Below are 19,237 nucleotides of genomic sequence, written 5' to 3' on the forward strand. Positions count from 1 at the left end.
TTTAGCGAGTGAGAGCTAACGCTGGGCTTTTTTGGCCACCCTTGCAGAGGAATCAGTGCGTGGCCGTGGGCGGAGAATAAATCGTCCGAGATGGACTTGAGCTGCCTGGACGTGATTCTCGGAACACGTGAAGGGTCCTCAGCGTTCGGCCTTCCCATGGCTCTGTGTGAGTAAGAGGTGCGTGCTTTGAAATCTTCAAGCGTCCTGGCAGTACCTTTCTTCTGAGGCAGAGAGCTTCCTGCTGGGGCACGGAGCCTGGTGGCTTGGGGACTGGTGAAGGGGCAGTAGGCGGTTCAACAGTGCGTGGATAGATATTCAAGGCCTCCGTTCTCTCCGCGTTCCTGGAGTGGCAGCGGGAGGGGGTGGCCGATGGTGGTAGGAGAAGCGATGCCGCGTCCTTGCGGACTGAAAAGCTAAGTTGTTTGGTTGTTTTTTCCCCTCTGCTGTGTTCGGTAGCGAGCGATAAGAAGTCAACCCTCCCGGTGTCCTCCCGTCTGGGGATGGAACGGAAACGAGAACAGCGAGCTCGGGAGCTTGGTCGAAGCGAGGCGAGAACCGTCCGGCTGGGAGCGGAGCAGCCATCGCTGACCGGGAGATAAGTGTCGGGTCTGGAAATCTCTCGGCTTACGGCCCACTCGGATCTAGGAAGGGAAGTCACGTTTGCTTAGACAGCGAGTCCGAGCGGAGGTTCCCGAGGTGCTTCCTTGGTAGTGGGAGAAACAGGGCTCCCGTTTGTCAGGGGTGCTGGTTTCTCTGGAACACGGTGTCCTTCTCAGCAGACGCTTGGCTTGAGGGGGAAGATGCAAGGTGGTAAGGTTTCCGGCTGCCTCTCATGTGTTTCTCTCTTGTTGCTCTCTCGTATTGGCCAATACGTTCTGTCTGTCTGTTTCTGTATGTGTCTTTGTCCTTGCTCTGCTTCTGCCGTGTCCTTGTACAGCACACTTGCAGGCATTCCAGGTGAGCATCTCCAAGGGTTAAGGGCTCAGGAGCCAACGGGAATTCTGCAGGTTCGCAAGTCGCACAAGGGAGAGCGGTGGTGCGTCATGGCTGACTGACTCAGTGTTCTTGTAGAGGACCCGATACATAGGCGAGAGGGGGGGAAAGGGCTAAAGGATAGAATTCCCACAGCCACAGACTTTAGTGAGTGAGAGCTAACGCTGGGCTTTTTTGGCCACCCTTGCAGAGGAATCAGTGCGTGGCCGTGGGCGGAGAATAAATCGTCCGAGATGGACTTGAGCTGCCTGGACGTGATTCTCGGAACACGTGAAGGGTCCTCAGCCTTCGGCCTTCCCATGGCTCTGTGTGAGTAAGAGGTGAGTGCTTTGAAATCTTCAAGCGTCCTGGCAGTATATTTCTTCTGAGGCAGAGAGCTTCCTGCTGGGTCACGGAGCCTGGTGGCTTGGGGACTGAGGAAGGGGCATAGGCGGTTCAACAGGGCGTGGATGTATATTCAAGGCCTTCATTCTCTCCGCGTTCCTGGAGTGGCAGCGGGAGGGGGTGACCGATGGTGGGAGGCAGCGGTGCGATGGTGGGAGTAGAAGCGATGCTGCGTCCTTGCGGACTGAAACGCTAAGTTGTTTGTTTGTTTTTTCCCCTCTGCTGTGTTCGGTAGCGAGCGATAAAAAGTCAATCCTCCCGGTGTCCTCCCGTCTGAGGATGGAACGGAAACTAGAACAGCGAGCTCGGGAGCTTGGTCGAAGCGAGGCGAGAACCGTCCGGCTGGGAACGGAGCAGCCATCGCTGACAGGGAGATAAGTGTCGGGTCTGGAAATCTCTCGGCTTACGGCCCACTCGGATCTAGGAAGGGAAGTCACGTTTGCTTAGACAGCGAGTCCGAGCGGAGGTTCCCGAGGTGCTTCCTTGGTAGTGGGAGAAACAGGGCTCCCGTTTGTCAGGGGTGCTGGTTTCTCTGGAACACGGTGTCCTTCTCAGCAGACGCTTGGCTCGAGGAGGAAGATGCAAGGTGGTAAGGTTTCCGACTGCCTCTTATGTGTTTCTCTCTTGTTGCTCTCTAGTATTGGCCAATACGTTCTGTCTGTCTGTTTCTGTCTGTGTCTTTGTCCTTGCTCTGCTTCTGCCGTGTCCTTGTACAGCACACTTGCAGGCATTCCAGGTGAGCATCTCCAAGGGTTAAGGGCTCAGGAGCCAACGGGAATTCTGCAGGTTCGCAAGTCGCGCAAGGGAGAGCGGTGGTGCGTCATGGCTGACTGACTCAGTGTTCTTGTAGAGGACCCGATACATAGGCGAGAGGGGGGGAAAGGGCTAAAGGATAGAATTCCCACAGCCACAGGCCTTAGTGAGTGAGAGCTAACGCTGGGCTTTTTTGGCCACCCTTGCAGAGGAATCAGTGCGTGGCCGTGGGCGGAGAATAAATCGTCCGAGATGTACTTGAGCTGCCTGGACGTGATTCTCGGAACACGTGAAGGGTCCTCAGCCTTCGGCCTTCCCATGGCTCTGTGTGAGTAAGAGGTGCGTGCTTTGAAATCTTCAAGCGTCCTGGCAGTATATTTCTTCTGAGGCAGAGAGCTTCCTGCTGGGTCACGGAGCCTGGTGGCTTGGGGACTGGTGAAGGGGCATAGGCAGTTCAACAGAGCATGGATAGATATTCAAGGCCTCCGTTCTCTCCACGTTCCTGGAGTGGCAGCGGGAGGGGGTGGCCGATGGTGGGAGGCAGCGGTGCGATGGTGGGAGGAGAAGCGATGCCGCGTCCTTGTGGACTGAAAAGCTAAGTTGTTTGGTTGTTTTTTCCCCTCTGCTGTGTTCGGTAGCGAGCGATAAGAAGTCAACCCTCCCGGTGTCCTCCCGTCTGGGGATGGAACGGAAACGAGAACAGCGAGCTCGGGAGCTTGGTCGAAGCGAGGCGAGAACCGTCCGGCTGGGAGCGGAGCAGCCATCGCTGACCGGGAGATAAGTGTCGGGTCTGGAAATCTCTCGGCTTACGGCCCACTCGGGTCTAGGAAGGGAAGTCACGTTTGCTTAGACAGCGAGTCCGAGCGGAGGTTCCCGAGGTGCTTCCTTGGTAGTGGGAGAAACAGGGCTCCCGTTTGTCAGGGCTGCTGATTTCTCTGGAACACGGTGTCCTTCTCAGCAGACGCTTGGCTTGAGGGGGAAGATGCAAGGTGGTAAGGTTTCCGGCTGCCTCTCATGTGTTTCTCTCTTGTTGCTCTCTCGTATTGGCCAATACGTTCTGTCTGTCTGTTTCTGTCTGTGTCTTTGTCCTTGCTCTGCTTCTGCCGTGTCCTTGTATAGCTCATGTGCAGGCATTCCAGGTGAGCATCTCCAAGGGTTAAGGGCTCAGAAGCCAACGGGAATTCTGCAGGTACGCCAGTCGCGCAAGGGAGAGCGGTGGTGCGTCATGGCTGACTGACTCAGTGTTCTTGTAGAGGGCCCTATACGTAGGCGAAGGGCGTGGGGGAAGGGCTAAAGGATAGAATTCCCACAGCCACAGACCTTAGTGAGTGAGAGGTCTCTTCAGTCACGCCGCTCTCTGGTCTCGCTGCAGGGAGGGATTCTGGTGCCGCTCTCGGGTCGTGCAGCTTGGGGGTGTCTCTAGCGCTGCTCTCTGGTCTCGCTGCTGGGGGGGAGGGGTCTTTGGGGCCACTCTCAGGTCGTGCTGCTGGGAGGGAGTCTGGCGCCTCTCTCGGGTTATGCTGCTGCGGGGAATCTCTGGTGCCGCTCTCGAGTCGCGCTACTGGGGGGGTCTCCGGCGCCTCCTTGGGATCATGCTGCTGAGGGGGGTCTCTGGCTTCGCTCTCCGGTCGTGCTGCTGGGGGGGGTCTCTGTTACCGCTTTCGGGTCGCGCTGTTAGGGGGGGGTCTCTGGTGCCGCTCTCGGTAGTGGTGCTGAGGGTGGGGTCTCTGTCTCCACTCTCGGGTCGCGCTGCTGGGGGGAGGTCTCTGGCGCCGCTCTTGGGTCGCACTACTGGGGGTGGTCTCTGGAGCCTCTCTCCGGTCATGCTGCAGACGGGGGGTGTCACTGGCCCCGCTATCAGGTGATGCTGCTGCGGGGGGTCTCTGGCACCTCTCTCGGGTTTTGCTGCTGGGTGGGTGTCTGGGGCCGCTCTCGGGTGATGCTGTTCGGGGAGGTCTCTGGCGCTGCTCTCCGGTAGCGGTGCTGGGGGTGGGGTTTCTGTCTCCACTCTCGGGTAATGCTTCTGGGGGGGTCTCCGGCGCCGGTCTCGGGTCGCGCTCCTTGGGGGTGGGGTCTCTGTCGCCACTTTCATCTCATGCTGCTGGGGGGGGGTCTCTGGCGCCACTCTCGGGTGATGCTGCTGGGGGGGGCCTCTGGCTCCCATCTCAGGTCGTGCTGCTGCGGGGGGGGGGGAGATCTCTGTCGCCGTTCTCCGGTGATGCTGCTGGGGGGAGGGTCTCTGGCGCCACTCTTGGGTCGCACTGCTGGGGGCGGGTCTGTGGTGCCGCTCTCCAGTCTTGCTGCTGGGGGGGGTCTCTGGCACCGTTTTCGGGTCACTCTGCTGGGGGAGGTCTCTGGCTTCGCTCTCGGGTCACGCTGCTGGGAAGGGTCTCTGGCGCCGCCCTCAGGACTTGCTGCTGGGGGGGGTCTCTGGCGCCGCCCTCGGGTCGCAATGCCAGGGGGGTTCTTTCGCGCTGCTCTCGTGTTTTGCTGCTGGGGGGGGTCTCTTGTTTCGCTCTCGGGTCATGCTGCTGGGGGGGGACTTTGCAAGCAGGGCCGGGTACTAAAGGCACCAAGCAGCTGGCGGAATCACTGAGAACAAGGGTCATGGGGTCGAGGGTTGGTTGAGACTCTTTGGACCAGAGGTAGGGGGTCCAGGCTGCCAAATGTGTCGCGGAGAACCTCCATCTATCGGACGCGGCTTCCTCTCCGCGCTTGCAGAAGTGAGCAGCTAAAAGTGTTAGAAGCCAAATCAGAGCGGCTCATGTGTGTGTTAGAAACGGCTACGGGAAGCCAATTGCGACGGCAGCTGTTTGTGACGTCACACCGGCCCCGGGACTGCGGCGTCATCGAGTAGCCGCTGAGAATTCAGGAGTCCATCGGCTGCTCTGCGAACCGACATGGACCGGCCTCAGCCCCAGCAGCTCTGCTTTCCCTGGCTCCCCCCCCCCCCCGTGCCTCAGTTTCCTCCTCTGCAATCACCTCATCCCCTCCCCTGGACCTGGCACCTGCCTCTCGCTCCCCAGTGGGGCCTACGCTGCGCTTCAGCCCGGCCGGCCACTCCCGCCCGTCACCCGCAGGACCAGCTGCGGCCCCCGCCTCCTAAACTGCGCCGTGGCCGGTGGTGCTGCCCAGCTCCAACCAGTCAATCTTAACGGACTGCTCTGTCAGCAAATGGGCTGTGATTAAAGGGCGCGTCCTTTATCTGAGGCGACCAATAAGCTGACCCGGGAATGATCTTAAAGGACACCTTTTGGTTGCACTGGCACCTGACGCCTTCTTCAGCCCTTTGTTGCTGCATTCTCAGGCTGGCACCTCTCAGAACCACTCATTCATCGTCCAAGCACTCTCTCTCTTACGTACATTCCCTAATTAATGTTTCCCATACAGTATTTTGCATAATAATACAAGAGTTGTAGTTACAAAAAGTTACAAAAGTTTCTGAGTGGCATTTCTTAAAACATTCTCTCTCTGAGTGCTGAGTTAGTTACTGTTATAGTTACAATGCTTCACTTTGCGATTAGGGTTAAGTGCTTCACAATGCTTTGAAGAGAACAGTTGTCAATTGTGTAACAATAAGTTTGAGCGTGCCCTGGCACACAGCGAGGGGAGCTGTTTCTGGCTACATAGTAGTATATTTTTAACAGTTTGAAGTTACATGACCTAATATTACATTCCTAACCAATTATATTCTAGAGGGGCAAAAATGTTTAGATTTATAATTAAACAATCCTAACAAATAATAATAATAATAATAATAATAATAATAAATCTAAACACTTCTCAAGCTTGATAACGCTGAATCTAAACACTTTCACAAGAATAAATCTAAACACTTCTATGCTTCTTCTACTTAACAAACTTCTCCTCCTTAGACTTTTAGTTGTGGGGAACAAATTCTGGGGAGTCACTTCCACTTGGGGAATCATGTTTCATACTTGACTATGTTATCCCTACACTAAGGCTGGCCGAGAGACTGTCCCAGACTGATCGTAACAGACTGTTCTGTCCGCGAATGGGCTGAGAGTAAAGGGCGTGTTCGGAATCTGTGGCGCCCAATCTGAGGCTGTCCGAGGTGACTCTTAACGGACTGCTCCGTGCGCCAATGGGCGGTGACTAAAGGCGTGTTCTGGGGCTGCTGGCGGCCAATAGGTTGTCCGGGGTGGATTATAACAGACTCTTCTGTCCGCGAATGGGCTGTGACTAAGGAGCGTGTTCTGAATCAGAGGCACCCAATAGGCTGACCCGGCTGCATCTTAACGGACAGCTCTGTCTGCGAATGCGGTGTGACTAGGGGGAATGACCTGCCACTGCTCTCGACCAATAGGCTGTCCGGGGTGGATCTTAATGGGCTGCTCTGTCCTCGAATTGTCTGTGAGTTAGGGGTGGTTCCTGGCTGCGTGCCAGCCAATGGGCTTTCGGAAGACAGCCTTGGCGGAGGATAGTGTCGCCCAATGGGCTGTCAGCAAAGGGGATCCTGCCTCTGGTTCGGCCAATGGGCTGCCGCAGGGGGGCGTTGTCTGACTGGGCGGCCGGCGCCGCCATGACAGGAAGGTCCGAGGAGCGCGCGGGGGCGCGAGCGAATCCTGGGTCCAAGTGCGAAGCTGCCCCGCCCCCAGCCCGCCCCTTGTTGGTGTCTGGCCCGGGGGAGGAGGGGGCGCGAGGGTTGGTGGGGGAGCGGGCTGGGGGAGGGGTGTCTGGCCCGGGGGCGGAGGGGGCGCGAGGGAAGGTGGGGGAGCGGGCTGGGGGAGGGGTGTCTGGCCCGGGGGAGGTGGGGGCGCGAGGGAAGGTGGGGGAGCGGGCTGGGGGTGGGGTGTCTGGCCCGGGGGAGGAGGGGGCGCGAGGGAAGGTGGGGGAGCGGGCTGGGGGAGGGGTGTCTGGCCCGGGGGAGGAGGGGGCGCGAGGGAAGGTGGGGGAGCGGGCTGGGGGAGGGGTGTCTGGCCCGGGGGAGGAGGGGGCGCGAGGGAAGGTGGGGGAGCGGGCTGGGGGAGGGGTGTCTGGCCCGGGGGGGGGAGGGGGCGCGAGGGAAGGTGGGGGAGCGGGCTGGGGGAGGGGTGTCTGGCCCGGGGGAGGAGGCGGTGGCGCGAGGGAAGATGGGGGAGCGGGCTGGGGGTGGGGTGTCTTGCCCGGGGGAGGAGGGGGCGCGAGGGAAGGTGGGGGAGCGGGCTGGGGGTGGGGTGTCTGGCCCGGGGGAGGAGGAGGGGGCGCGAGGGAAGGTGGGGGAGCGGGCTGGGGGTGGGGTGTCTGGACAGGGGTGAGGTGTAGGAGCAGGCTGGGTGTGAGGGGTCTCAGTGGAGGGTGTGTGTGAGCAGGCTGGGGGCGTGGGGTCTCAGCCTGGGTGAGTGAGGGGCCACTAACTTCTTTCACGGTGCTGCCAGCACCATGGCCCAGGATCAGCCTCCCGCTGCTCCCATTGGCAGGATATTGGCAAATGGGAGTAGCAGGAAAATCCTCCAGGAAGCGGGTCCATGCCCTGCTGTGGGAGGGGGAGGAGGAAGGGAAGCAGCAGTGTGCTCCGCTTCTTCCTTGCAAGTTGGATCCGGCAGGGAGCCTTGGGGCTTTTCCCCCACCCCCGCCCTTTCACCTCCCCTCTCCTGTGGCGTGTGAGAATGGAAGAGCGTCATCTAGAGAGTTAACTTTCTTTTAGGAGCAAACAAGGAATTTTTCCTTTTTTTGAGGGAGACTTAGGACAGGTTATTTAGAGCTTGTCAGAAAACTTCAGATGATGTCCACTAGCAGACATCAAGAAATGAAGAACCCGTCACTTGCTTTGGTAGTTTGTGCCAGTGGTGAATCATCCTCCCTGTGAAGTATTGGTGCCCTATGTCCAAGAGGAACGTGTCTGGTTTCACCTTCCAGCCACTGGCTCTTGTCCTGCCTTTCTCTGCACCGTGAACCGGCCCTTTGGTACCCGACATGTTCTCTCCGGAAAGGCCCTTAGACGCCCGAGTAACGTCATCTCTCAGCTTTCCTTGTACAAGCCAACCACACGGAGCTCAAGAGCAGAGGAGAAGGACTTTCTCTGCAGCTCTCCAGACTTTTTGCTCTTTGCTGCCCCGTCTCTAAGTTTCCAACAGCTTTTCAAAATGTGGCCCCTGAAGCAGGCTGCAGTCTCCAATCTCAGTCTCATGGACGCTGCATCACCTCCCTGCCCTGCTTGCTTCTCTGCTCGTGGGGCGGAGCTGGCGGGCAGGGCAGCGGGTCGGTCACAGTTCAGCCTCGCAGGGTCAGTGATGCGTCTCCCCCGGCTCCTTCTTTTTCTGCTTGTCCAGGGCCGAATCCACTCGCCCCTCAGCAGGAGCCAGGTGATGGGAAACGTGCTTCTGGGCAGGCTCTACACGCTGCTCCGGTTTCACGCCATCCTCGCCGACTTCCCCTCCTGCTCCGTCGCCCCGGGTAGGTGGCAGCAATGGCGGGAGAGGCCCTCTAGAAATGGGCATGGGGGGGCTCTGGCCCGGCTGAGAAACGGGCACGGGGCGGAGGGGACATTAGAGCTGACGCTAGAGTCCCCTGTTGCCCAGGCTGGGCGGGGAGGGCCCCCCGGCGTACCAGAAGCCCACGGGCTAATCAGACTATAGAGGGTTTGTGGATTTAGGGTTTCTGCTCCAGAGGCCGTGGTGCCTCAGGCTTTAGCTGAATGAGTTACAGCAGGAGGATTTTGCTCAGGAAGGCCAGGCAGGAATAGCTGGTGGGCGGGAGGGGTGCAGCCGGCCAGGCCTGCGGCATGGAAAGTGGAGTATCGGCGGGTGACGCTAGGGATGCTCAGTGGAGCTGAATCAATGACCGTAATTTAGCGACTATATACCGCACCCGAATATACCCTGCAGTTTTTTCTATTTGAGTAACCTCTTTTATACTCCGCACACGAATATAACCCGCAGAGCATACAAGACTTTTCTGTGCCGGCGGTATATTTGCTGGGGTATGTTTACGGTGCGGGGTGGGGGGGGGATAGCCACTCACCGCCCCAGGTTCCAGCACAGCCGCTAGCCTCTGGGTGGGGGAGCGCTCACCGCCCAGTTCCTGCCCAGCCTCAGGAAGGGGCAGGGGTGGGGGCACAGGTGGGAGGGGCGGGGGCACAGGTGGCTCTCCATGGCACTGGCTCCCATTCCCCCCACTTTACTGCTGATAGAGAGGCATGGCGCGGAGGGTGTGGGGGGCAGACGGAGCCGGTACTTGCACGAAGCTTTCCAGCCAGCTCCCCGCATGTGCCAGCTATCGCAGGCAGCAGTGGCAGGCGGGGTGGGGGTCACCAGGGCTCACTGCGGACGGAGGCAGCTGCGTGAGATGCCGGGGCAGCGTCAAAGGAAGCAGTCCCTGCTGGGGGGGGGGGGGGCTTCCTGGGAGTGGGGGCTGGGAGCGCACTGGCTGCCGGCCCCACCTCAGGAGACTATCGAATAGTCGTGGAACCGACAGTATTTTGTGCGCTTCCAGGACTATTCACTTCATGGCTGCCTAACGTCCCTGCTTGCCTTGCGGTCAGCGCGGGCTGGGGATTTGGATGGGGAGGGTTTGAAGGGGATATGCTGGTAGGGGTCCTGGATTTCATTTCTGTTGCTATTGGGTTGGAAATAGTAGAGTAAATATGCCTTATCAAGGTAACGTCACAGCCAGATCCCAAGGGAAGTATGGTTCTGAGGCTGGCTAGACCATCGGGTCTGACTTCGGTAGCAGGCAAGTTAGTTGAAACAATAGTAAAGAATAAAATTGTGAGGCATGTAGACGAACATAGTTTGTTGGACAAAAGTCAACATGGTTTCTGTAAAGGGAAATCATGTCTTATTAATCTATTAGTGTTCTCTGAAAGGGTTAACAAACATGCAGACAAGGGGGATCCAGTAGTAGTTTTTCGCGTAGTGTCCCAGTGGGTGCTCCACTGTAGGTGAAGGGTCGCCCTGAGCCTCAGATCGGAGCTTTGTATAGCAGTTTCCCCTGTTGAGCCATGCATGCCCAGGAGGCGTCTCGAGCCCTTCCCGCCTCCTGAGGTTCCTCACAAGGTTCCTCACCAAAGGCTCTTGTGTCAATTCCATGGCCATGGGAGAAGAGGGAAGGTCCTTTCTTGGATTGAGAACTGGTTAAAAGGCAGGAAACAAAGGGTAGGAAGAAATGGTAAATTTTCAGATTGGAGAGGGGTAACTAGTGGTGTCCCCCAAGGGTCAGTCCTGGGACCAATCCTTTTCAACTTATTCGTAAATGATCTGGAGAAAGGGGTAAGGAGTGAGGTGGTAAAGTTTGCAGAAGATACCAAACTGTTCAGGATAGTCAAGACAGAAGCAGACTGTGAGAGACTCCAAAAAGATCTCACCAAACGGAGTGATTGGGCAACAAAATGGCAAATGAAATTTCATGTGGATAAGTGTAAAGTAATGCACATCGGGAAAAATAACCCCAACTATACGTACAGAATGACGGGGGCTACTTTGGCTATGACAAATCAGGAAAGAGATCTTGGAGTTATCGTGGACAGTTCTTTGAAAACTTCCACACGGTGTGCAACGGCGGTCAAAAAGGCAAATAGGATGCTAGGAATTATTAGGAAAGGGATAGAAAATAAGACCCAGAATCTCTTACTGCCCCTGTATAAAACTATGGTACGCCCACATCTTGAATACTGTGTACAGATGTGGTCTCCTCACCTCAAAAAAGATATTTTGGCCTTGGAAAGGGTCCAGAAAAGGGCAACTAAAATGATTAGGGGTTTGGAACGGGTCCCATATGAAGAGAGGTTAAAGCGATTGGGACTTTTCAGTTTAGAAAAGAGGAGACCGAGGGGGGATATGATAGAGGTCTATAAAATCATGAGTGGTGTGGAGAGGGCAGATAAAGAAAAGTTATTTATTAGTTCCCATAATAGAAGAACTAGAGGACACCAAATGAAATTAACGGGTAACAGGTTTAAAACTAATAAATGAAAGTTCTTCTTCACGCAGCATGTAGTCAACCTGTGGAACTCCTTGCCAGAGGAGGCTGTGAAGGCTAGCACTATAACAGAGTTTAAAGAGAAGCTAGATAATTTCATGGAGGTTAGGTCCATAAATAGCTATTAGCCAGGGGATACAATGGTGTCCTTGGCCTCTGTTTGTCAGAGGCTGGAGAAGGATGGCAGGAGACAAATGGCTTGATCATTGTCTTTGGTCCACCCTCTCCGGGGCACCTGGTGCTGGCCACTGTCGGCAGACAGGCTATTGGGCTAGATGGACCTTTGGTCTGATCCAGTACGGCCATTCTTACGTAGATGGTATCCTGAGTCCACGAAAGCTCATGATCCTAGCTACATTGTTTGTTAGTCTATAAAGTGCTACCAGACCAGTTGTTGTTGTTGTTTTATTTCCAGATGCTATGAACTAGCATCCCGTGGCTACCTGCCACCTCTGCAGTCATTTCAGCATTTTAGTGTTTAAGACGGTATTATCTAGGGTTATTTTTAGTTACATATGCTTAAGGCTTTTTACGCCTTGTGTCTTTATTTGGCTCGAGTACAGTCTTCGATACAGGCTCAATGCATTATTGCCTTAATTTATAAGCATCACCTAGCAAATACTTAGTCCTGCAGGCACCAGGTATTTCACTTGCGACCCCTCTCCCCCCGGCTGTGAAGAGCGGCAGGGAGGCGGAAGGCAGCTGCCAGAAAGCCGCACAGCATGGCCGGGGCAATGGGGCTCCAGGAGCGTGGCTCAGCTACCGGAGGAGGCAAGGCAGCGGGAGAGTGGGATGTGGAGCAAAAAAGAGGCACAGAGGAGAAAGAGATGGGGGAAAGGAGCCTGCACGGGGGAGGGTGTTAAGGACTGCACGTGCCATGAAGGAACCCGAGGAGGGCAAGGAGTCTGGTAAGAAGGGGGGGAGGAAGCGACCCAGGGCAGTGAGGGTGGGTGGCCACACACATTCGTTTAGCATTTTAGGGGGTGGTGGTATCACGAATGTTGAGAACCCCTGCTGTAATCCATGTTCCAGCAATAACTTAATGAGTTTAACATCACGTTTTTATGTATGTTTTACCCTAGAAATACACAAGCCTTTTACTTTGGAAATAAATCTAAATGCCTAGTGTTCTGTTCATATTCTTTTGCACGGGTGTTGCAGTTTATTCATATTTAAGAACTTATGTTTTAATTTATTGCTCACCATTTTAGAGTTAGACGTTATCACTGACTTTTTAGCTGTTCTGTTCCCCGCACTTATCAGCTCAGCGGTATTGCTCGCTGCTGGCTGGTTAGGGGCTAAACTCTCCACACCAGATTTAGTGGTTTTCTCTTGGAATGTCAACGTACAGACGACTACACGATTAACCAATAAGCCTCAAGTTATTGGTCAATCCTGTCGATTACACGCATTCTCCCCTCTTACCCGCTGTCTGTCAGAGGCAGCGAGGAGGGAGGAGGCGTGAGCTGATACCTGTCGGAAGCCGGCTTTTAAGTCAGCTTGTCGCAAGAGGGCGCGGTTGTACAGCTGATCAGCTCCCCACAAGCGTTGGATTGGCCTGTTCCCCCACCTCTGTGCTGCTGCCTCTGATACAGAGGAAGCAGTATGGTGGAAGGAGGCAGGCGGGAGCTGATATGCATGAGCACTGTGTGTGGTGGCTTCATGGACCCACCTGTCAAACCCCTTGCTGCCTCTTCTAGAGGCAAGAGGGGGAGACAGGAGCTGGTGCTGGCTTCGCAGAGCTGCCTGCCTGCCTGCCCACGCTGCTGCCTGTGCCTGAGGAGTGTGCAGAGAGGGGGCGTGACAGTCAGACGGGGCCATGGCAGCGCGTTCCTGCATGGAAGCATTTGGCGCGGCGTGTGGCTTTTGCAGGGGCACGTGTTCGTGACGTATTCCAGTCAGACGGTGTCCTGGCTGCAGTGCCAGGCGGATCCTAGGGTCCCACTCCTGGAGAGCAACACCCCTCCCCTCCCCAGCCGGAGCCTGCAATGGCCCAGACAGTCTGAGAGGGCCAGAGGGAAGAGGCAGGCGGGACAGGGACTCGGGCTCAGGGCCCCACCCGTGACTGCAGCGGGAGCTGGCAGACACTGAGATGGACACGCGCCCTCTCAGGGGGGTCTCTTGTTTTGACAGTTCACACCTGGCAACCCCACTCGGTCTCCCATGATGCACTGATGTGGGCGGAGAGATTGTAACTCCTTGGCGCGTTCTGGCACGAGGCAGGAGCTGTGCGTCTCACATCCCTCGCGGGGCAACAAACAGCAGTCACGTGGGCGCTGTGAGCTCTCACAATGTAGCGTCGTGCCGGCACGTGTGGCGCGGTGGACGCCCGCGCCCCGTCCCACGGACCGGAAGTGACGTTTGCTCGGTCCACGGCCTGACAGCAACCGACTGGGAACCATGACCGGAAGGTGTCCAGGTACGTGCTCCAATCGCGCCCCCCGGGAACAGGGCTCGGAGTCGATTGGGGGGGATTTGAGAGCAGCCTTCAACTTCCTGAAGCGAGGTTCCAAAGAGGCTGCAGAAAAGCTGTTCTCAGTGGTGACAGATGGCAGAACAAGGAGCAAAGGTCTCAAGTTGCGGTGGGAGAGGTCCAGGTTGGATATTAGGAAAAACTATTTCCCTAGGCGGGTGGGGAAACACTGGGATGGGTTCCCTAGGGAGGCAGTGGAGTCTCCATTCCTAGAGGTGTTTAAGTGTCGGCTTGACACAGCCCTGGCCGGGTTGATTTAGTTGGGATTGGTCCTGCCTAGCGCAGCGGGCTGGACTTGACCTTCTGAGGTCTCTTCCAGCTCTGTGGTTCTAGGATTCTGAGAGAGCGTCTGCACTGGCATGTGCTTTTACGCAAGAGCATCCGTGCCAGTGTGGACGCTCTCTTGCGCAATAAACTCCGATGGCCGTTTTAACCGTCGGCCTTTCTTGCGCAAGAAATTCCTGTTACCTGTCCGCACTGGCCTGTGCCGGAAGGGCTCTTGCGCAAGAGGCTTCTTTCTGAGCAGGAGCATCCTAGTTCTTGCGCCAGGAGCCCTGGTTGTACACAGGAGAAGGTCAGTTTCCTTGCGCAAGCACACACGGCCAGTGTAGACAGGCAGCAAGTTTCCGCGCAAGAGCGGCCGCTTTGGCGCGAGATGGCGCCAGTGCAGACACAGCATCAGTGTTTTCAAACCGGACGCAGCCGAGGCAGCCCCCCCCCCCCCAACCTGCCTCACGCTGCCCCGCTGCACTTTGTAAGGCAGCAGCAGCATCTGCCTGTCCCACACAAGCCCGCTGGGCAGTTGGGTGTGTGTGTGGGGGGGTATTTGGTGGGGGGAGCTGACTGCTGGGGGTAGGGAGGAGCAGAGTGGGGGGTTGGGGAGGAGCAGACTGAATGAAGAGTTTGGTGGGGGAGCAGAGTGGGGGGGTTTGGTGGTGCTGGAGTAGACTGCAGGGGGGGTTGGGGTGGAGTAGAGTGCAGGGGGGGCAGAGTGGGGGGTTGGGGGGCAGACTACAGGGGGGTTTGGAGGGGGGCAGAGTGGGGGGGTTTAGTGGTGCTGGAGTAGACTGCGGGGGGTTGGGGTGGAGTAGAGTGCGGGGGGGCAGAGTGGGGGGTTGGGGGGCAGACTACAGGGAGGTTTGGTGGGCGGGAAGAGTGGGGGGGTTGGGGGGCAGACTACAGGGAGGTTTGGTGGGGGGCAGAGTGGGGGGTTGGGGGGCAGACTACAGGGGGTTTGGTGGGGGGGCAGAGTGGGGGGCTGGGGGGGCAGAATGGGGGGTTGGCAGGTCCTGACGCCACAGGACAAGCCGGCTGGGCAGTTTGGGGGGGGCGGTCTCTGAGGCGGGGGGGGGGCGAGGGGAGCAGGGAAAGTAGCCGCGGTGGCTTGTGGGAAACGTTCCGTGCCCCAATCCGCAGCTCCCATGGGCTGTTCGATTGGGCGGGAGCAGCGGAAGTGACATCACAATCCAGCCGCTGATCCAGGGGTTGGTCTCGCGCGGTGTTACGCCCAGCGTGAGCGATGCATCCTGGGAGTTGTAGTTCCCACAGTGCGGCCTCCCGGGGCGTGTCTCAGTGCGCCCCGCCCCAATCATAGCCACGCCCCTCCCGCCCCGGCCGTCATAGCCACGCCCAGCGTGTTCCAGCCTCTCCCCGCCCCCAACTGCATCGTAGGGCGCCCCCGCAGCGCTACTCAGGCCCCGCCCCTGTCTGCCCCCGCCCCGCGATCCTCAGCCCCCCCCCTGCTCTGCACAGCCCCCCCCCCCCCGAGCTGCATCCCCCTCCCCCACCTTCCACCCGACCTGCATCAACTGCTCCATTCTACACCCCCCACCCAACCTGCACCTGTTACCCCCCCAGGCCATTCTACACCCCCCCACCCAACCTGCACCTGTTACCCCCCCAGGCCATTCTACACCCCCCACCCAACCTGCACCTGTTACCCCCCCAGGCCATTCTACACCCCCCCCCAACCTGCACCTGTTACCGCCCCCAGGCCATTCTACACCCCCCACCCAACCTGCACCTGTTACCCCCCCAGGCCATTCTACACCCCCCACCCAACCTGCACCTGTTACCCCCCCAGGCCATTCTACACCCCCCCCAACCTGCACCTGTTACCGCCCCCAGGCCATTCTACACCCCCCACCCAACCTGCACCTGTTACCCCCCCAGGCCATTCTACACCCCCCTCACCCAACCTGCACCTGTTACCCCCCCCGGCCATTCTACACCCCCTCACCCAACCTGCACCTGTTACCGCCCCCAGGCCATTCTACACCCCCCACCCAACCTGCACCTGTTACCCCCCCAGGCCATTCTACACCGCCACCCAACCTGCCCCTGTTACCCCCCCCAGGCCATTCTACACCCCCCAACCAACCTGCCCCTGTTACCCCCCCAGGCCATTCTACACCCCCCACCCAACCTGCCCCTGTTACTCCCCCCAGGCCATTCTACACCCCCCACCCAACCTGCCCCTGTTACCCCCCCCCAGTCCTTTCAACACCCCCCTCTCAACCTGCAAGCCCCTCCCCCGGCCCCCAGGCCATTCTACACCCCCCACTCCAGTGCATGCTGAACCCCCCCTCCCCTGCCCTCCAGTCCATTCTACACCCGCCACCCAATCTGCACCCCCTCCCCCAGTCCTTTCAACACTCCCAGCGCAACCTGCACCCCTCTTCCCCAGTCCATTCAATACCCCCCTGCCCAGCCTGCACCCCCGTTACCCTACCCCCAGTTTATTCAATATCCTTAGCTCAACCTGCACCCTCCCTGTGCACTCTACACCTCAACCCAACCTGCACCCCCATTCTTCTCACTCTCCACTCCATTCAGCACCCCTAGACCAACATACACCCCCATTCCCCCGCTTCCCAGTCCAACCTGCATCCCTAGCCCGACCTGCCCCTCTTCCTCTGCCCCCAGTGCTTCCCACACCCCCTTTCACTCCACCCCCAATCCATCACACCCCCAGTCCAACAGCACCCCCACTCCTCCTACTGCAGCCTAACCTGCCCCCCCCATTATCTGTGCTGCAGCCGAACTGGCACCTCCCTTCCCTCACTTCCCCAGTGCATTACAACACTCCCAAGCCAATCTTATCCCCCATGAGTGCTCTCCCTCGCTTCAACCATATTTTATCCTTCGGGTCCCTCGCTTTCCTTCCTCTCCACAACGCCCAAACCAACATGTCCCCTCTAGCCCCTTTCTCCATTCATGGGGTCTATCGGTCCCCCATTTTGCTCCCTGCAACACCCCCAAGCTCACCCCGACCTGCGCCCTATTCCTTCCCATCCCCCGTACGTGGGACCTCTCACCTCCCTGTTGGCTTCCTTCCCAACCCACACACCCTCCTCGCACACCCCTGTCGCGCCAGGTCTGCGACCTTCCAGCCTCCCTTCTTCCTTCCTTCCCAACCCACACACCCCTGTCTCGCCAGGCCTGAAACCTGTCAGCCTCTGTTATTCCTTCGTCCGCGCCCTCAAGTTGCACTCCTACCCCCTCAGTCCTCCTTCTTCCCAACACTGGCAGCCTGCCATATCCTTCCCTAATCTGCTCCCCACACCGGCTCTCCCTCCATTCATGGGATCCCTTAAGCCCCAGCTCTCCCCAATTCCAATTATTGTTCCCCATGAACTTGCTGAGTTGACTTTGCCCGCCAACCAAGGGCCCTCAAACACTCCTCCATGCTATTCTTCAATTCTGGGGCTTCTAAATCCCCCAAACTGTCAGTGTCCCTGGGATCCTCAGACCTCTCCCCTCCACAGTGCAGCCCCCAATACCAAGTATTCAAGACAGTCACACTTAGGGGCTGCGTCTAGACTGGCATGATTTTGTGAAATACTTTTAACGGAAAAGTTCTTCCGTTAAAAGTATTTCCGCAAAAGAGCATCTAGATTGGCAGGGATGCTTTTGCACAAAAAGTGCTTTTACGCAAGAGCACCCGTGCGCAGCATAGACGCGCTTTTGCGCAAGAAAGCTCCGATAGCCATTTTAGCCATCGGGGCTTTCTTGCAGAAAAAATGACGGTGCCTGTCTACACTGGCCTTCTTGTGCGAGTATTCCTGCGCAAGAGGGCTTATCCCTGAGCGGGAGCGTCAAAGTGTTTATGCAAGAAGGACTGAATTCTTCCATTAGAACGTCAGTGCTCTTGTGCAAATTCAAGTGGCCAGTGTAGACAGCTGGGAAGTTTTTGCACAAGCGGCCGCTTTTGCGCAAAATCTTGCTAGTCTAGATGCGCCCACGTAGAGACCAAAATAGGAAATGAACTTCTCCACTGATCAGCCCCTTTGAGACTCTATTCTTCACAGTGCTGCTGTCTCCATCCACAGGACATGGGCAGGTCTGCTGGGTGAACATCTCCACAGACATGGTCTTGGGAGCCTTCAAAAAAGTAGGGGACAACTAGCAGTCGGTTTCATCACAGGCCATGAGCTTCCTTTTGGGTACGAAGAATTCTGCTGGGTATGCTCTGTAAGGAGACTATTTGGATGTGGGCTCAAAGCGCTCTTCTCCACTGGTATTTCTGCAGTGCCAGGGAGAGGCGGAGTGGGAGGGTGGAAGACAGCAGCATAATTTAGATGTGAGAAGAGGTTACGCGACATTACGGACTGAGATGCCAACGTATTCCCTTTTACGTTGTCAGGTGTACTGGTTTCCCTGGTACAGAGAGACTGAAAAGTAAGTTGCTTGGTTTGATTTCCCCCTTTGCTGGGTTGGGTAGCGAGCGATAGGAAGTCAACCCTCCCGGTGTCCTCCCGTCTGGGGACGGAACAGAAACGAGAACAGCGAGCTCTGGAACTTGGTCGAAGCGAGGAGAGAACCGTGCGGCTGGGAGCGGAGCAGCCGTCACTGTCACGGAGATAAGTGTCAGGTCTGGAAATCTCTCGGCTTACGGCCCACTCGGGTCTAGGAAGGGAAGTCACGTTTGCTTAGACAGCGAGTCCGAGCGGAGGTTCCCGAGGTGCTTCCTTGGTAGTGGGAGAAACAGGGCTCCCGTTTGTCAGGGGTGCTGGTTTCTCTGGAACACGGTGTCCTTCTCAGCAGACGCTTGGCTGGAGGAGGAAGATGCAAGGTGGTAAGGTTTCTGACTGCCTCTTATGTGTTTCTCTCTTGTTGCTCTCTAGTATTGGCCAATACGTTCTGTCTGTCTGTTTCTGTCTGTGTCTTTGTCCTTGCTCTGCTTCTGCCGTGTCCTTGTACAGCACACTTGCAGGCATTCCAGGTGAGCATCTCCAAGGGTTAAGGGCTCAGGAGCCAACGGGAATTCTGCAGGTTCGCAAGTCGCGCAAGGGAGAGCGGTGGTGCGTCATGGCTGACTGACTCAGTGTTCTTGTAGAGGACCCGATACATAGGCGAGAGGGGGGGAAAGGGCTAAAGGATAGAATTCCCACAGCCACAGGCCTTAGTGAGTGAGAGCTAACGCTGGGCTTTTTTGGCCACTCTTGCAGAGGAATCAGTGCGTGGCCGTATGCGGAGAATAAATCGTCCGAGATGTACTTGAGCTGCTTGGACGTGATTCTCGGAACACGTGAAGGGTCCTCAACGTTCGGCCTTCCCATGGCTCTGTGTGAGTAAGAGGTGCGTGCTTTGAAATCTTCAAGCGTCCTGGCAGTATGTTTCTTCTGAGGCAGAGAGCTTCCTGCTGGGTCACGGAGCCTGGTGGCTTGGGGACTGGTGAAGGGGCATAGGCAGTTCAACAGAGCGTGGATAGAT

The sequence above is a fragment of the Pelodiscus sinensis genome, unplaced genomic scaffold (genome assembly GCF_049634645.1).
Source record: "Pelodiscus sinensis isolate JC-2024 unplaced genomic scaffold, ASM4963464v1 ctg96, whole genome shotgun sequence".
Taxonomy (NCBI): Eukaryota; Metazoa; Chordata; order Testudines; family Trionychidae; genus Pelodiscus; species Pelodiscus sinensis.